Source organism: Maylandia zebra, linkage group LG19, assembly GCF_041146795.1.
Source record: "Maylandia zebra isolate NMK-2024a linkage group LG19, Mzebra_GT3a, whole genome shotgun sequence".
Lineage (NCBI taxonomy): Eukaryota > Metazoa > Chordata > Actinopteri > Cichliformes > Cichlidae > Maylandia > Maylandia zebra.
In genome coordinates this window covers 19,262,238-19,265,628 of record NC_135185.1, presented here as the reverse complement: position 1 = coordinate 19,265,628, position 3,391 = coordinate 19,262,238, and positions in this window count along the sequence as shown.

Below are 3,391 nucleotides of genomic sequence, written 5' to 3'. Positions count from 1 at the left end.
TTGTGATAGGTAATCATTCATCCCTTCATACTAACAACTAACAATCTGTATCTAAGAAAGCAGGAAGATAAGACAGTTAATGCAATTATTAGATCCCCTGGGGTTTAACTGATTTTTCTAGGAGGGGAAGCGTTTGTCTGGTCAGTGCTGGTTGAGCTGATATTCAGTGTCCCACACATTTTTAAATTGCTAGCAAATAAATTAAAAGCCAAGAAAGTATCAGAAAACTACTGTTTTCTTGTTTTTCCAATAAACTTAGTTTCACTCCTGGTCATCCATGAACCGATGCTATAAACAGTAGAAATCAGTACAGAGCAGTTGTAGTGAAACTGTTCACATTTATCCTGTGGATGTGGACTACAGCATTTCACTGACACACTTATATTCAGGAATGATTCGTGTTCTGGTTTTTGAAACTGCTCTTTGGCTTGTAGCTTATGGCTTATGCAGTACTGTGCAAATGTATTGAGAGACCCCTCATTTCTTTTTATTTTGCTAAGCAGTAGTGACTTATTTGCAAACATCCATGAAACCAGAGTATATAAAGCAAAAACACAGTTTGTACAATTCTAACAAGCTTAAGAGTCAATATTTGGTATGAGCACCTTTATTCTGCAACAGCCTTTCTAAGTTCTTTAAAGAGTCTTCAGGAATAGTTCTCCAGGCCTCTTGAAGGACATTCATTTGTTTTTCTTTGGAAGTTGTTTGGGTTTTGTTCCAATCTCTGTCAAGATGATCCCACACTGCTTCAGTAATATTGAGATGCAGGCTCCAGGGAGGCCATTCCATGACTGATAGTCTTCCATTGTATATTTTTATTTATAGGTAAGTTTTTACTCCACTGAAAGTGTGTTTGGGATCATTGTACAGTACAGTAGATGGATCAACTGAAGTCTGGCTGCATCTCTCAGGTTCTGTTTTAGGTCTTTGCCGGATTGATTCCTGTTTCTTACACACAGGAATAAAATACGTTGATTTGTTGCAGATAGGTTTTTTTTTTAAGGTCTGCCCGTTTTTTGTCCTCCACTTGTCCAGTTTCCACAAAACCTTTAAAGTCACACAGTACAGCACGCAACATGCAGCACGATGAGATATGGCAAGTTTTCAAGTTTGTAATTGACCTTACTGGTGCATAAATATTTTATTCCTATCAAACAGTGTAATCATTAGCATTTTTCATAGATTAAACCAAAGGAATTGTGAAAAACAAATGATGAGTTTTTGGACTTGCTGCTAGAAGTAGGGGAGACCGGGGATAGTTGTAACATTTTTGACATTTCTGTCTGTAAACTGGAGCTCTTTTAAGGTAGTGGATTCAAAATGTAATGCAAAGTATTTACATGTCTCGGCTATTAAATAGTGCAGCTATTTTCTCTGCAGCACAATTACCCATTGCATGGTATGGTCTCAAACACAAAGAGTGAAATGTTACAATTAACCCCATAGTCCGGGTTAGTTGTAACATATCCTGGGGTAAAATGTAACACAATGAAATAAGGGTACTAACAAAATATTAACATGTAATCTTTGTTTATTCAACACATGAATGCACTTAGAGCCATTTATGTAGCTGTGTGTGTGTGTGTGTGTGTGTGTGTGTGTGTGTGTGTGTGTGTGTGTGTGTGTGTGTGTGTGTGTGTGTGTGTGTGTGTGTGTGTGTGTGTGACAGAATGCAGAAATCTAGCTTTTGAACATATTCCAACCCCCCCAAAAAAGACAAATTATGGAATTTTCTGCAACTGAATATTTCATTAATTTTGGCTGGTCTTCCTTGAGTTTGGCCTCATTGGCTCAGTGGGCATTATAACCTACAACTCTTGCACCAATTTTGAAAATAACAATGAAGCTGAAAAAATGTAGTTGTTCACCAGCATCGCAATTCCATTACTTTTTATCATGGCTTACCTTGGTGTGGTTTGCAAAGTGCTTCAGAAAGATGAGGAAATCTGTTTCTTGCATCCATCCTGATTTATTTCCACTACCAGTACTTCCTACTGGTCCATCTCTGACACAGTGTGAGAATGTGTATGTGTGGGAACACAAACAGTGGAGGAATTGTGTTGCCAATGGCATTAACCGCATATACAAATGCGACCAGTGAACCTCTCTCTGCTGATGTCGTTTCCCCAACTTGTTTAATATAAGTTAAAGTAATAGTGTGGTAAGTTGTAACATCTGCATTATTGTTACAACTAACCCAGACTGTTGCTGTTACAACTGACCCAGACTCCTATAGCCATGAACTAGCTAACATTACAGCCAATGGCTAAAACATTAGCACTAAAGACTTACACAGAATATATCCCCATAGACATACAAATAACATAATTCAAGTTTGATGAGTTTAACTGCAAAGCAGATAATGCTATTAGAAATTGAAATAAAGTAGAAAAACGTACTTTTTGGCATACAAATGACTTTTTTTGGTGTTAAATTGTCTGTGTTTGACAAAATGTGCTGATTTTTCACATGTGATAGCAGAACTGAATTGGGCATGCACAGGATGAGTCACATCATTTGAAACTTAGCCCTGATTGGAGAAATTGGAAGTGTTACAACTGAAGCATGTTACAACTATCCCCGGTCTCCCCTACAACTGGTTCATTTCTTGAGCTAGATGCCCTTTGTGTGTTTGAATAATTCATAGGTAAGTGTTAAGAGGCATAATAAAAAACAAAATACACTCATCTGAAAATGTTCAGGTACAAGGACTGGACAAAAATAAGTGAAAAAGTAGCCAATGAAGGAAGAAACACAAATCCCTTCAGAGAGCAAAGTCTCACTCCTTGGAAGTTAAATATAAACAGGCCAAACACTCTGAGGTATTTTAAGTAAAGGGCAGATAATATTTGGGGTAGCTCAGGTGGCAGAGCAGGTCAGCCACTAAACAGAAGGTCGGTGGTTCGATCCCAGGCTGCCTCCTGGCTGCCCATGTTTGCCTACTGGTGGTAGTCAGAGGGCCTGTGTCCGGCAGCCTCGCCTCTGTCAGTGCGCCCCAGGGCAGCTGTGGCTGCTATCGTGTGTGTGAATGACTGAATGTAGTGTAAAGCGCTTTGGGGTCCTTAAGGAAAGAAAAGCGATATACAAATGCAGGCCATTTAGATTTGTATTGCTGAGTGTGCAGATTCAACAAAGCCAGTATAATGTCTTGTGCAACTTTAATCTAATAGAGGTTGTTTGATCCAAAGATGGTTGCATCCAGTTTTGAAAAGCCTCTGTGCTTGAATATTGCCTAAAAGATAGCATTGCAACACACATTATTCAAAACAAGACACAGCTATCAGTTTAAAAGACTGTAGTGATTTCGGACGCTTTAGTTTGGTCCACTGGGGGCTGGCAGGACTGCGTTGCAGCTTCTTGGTCGGTCACCGCCCCTTCCTCTTACAACCGC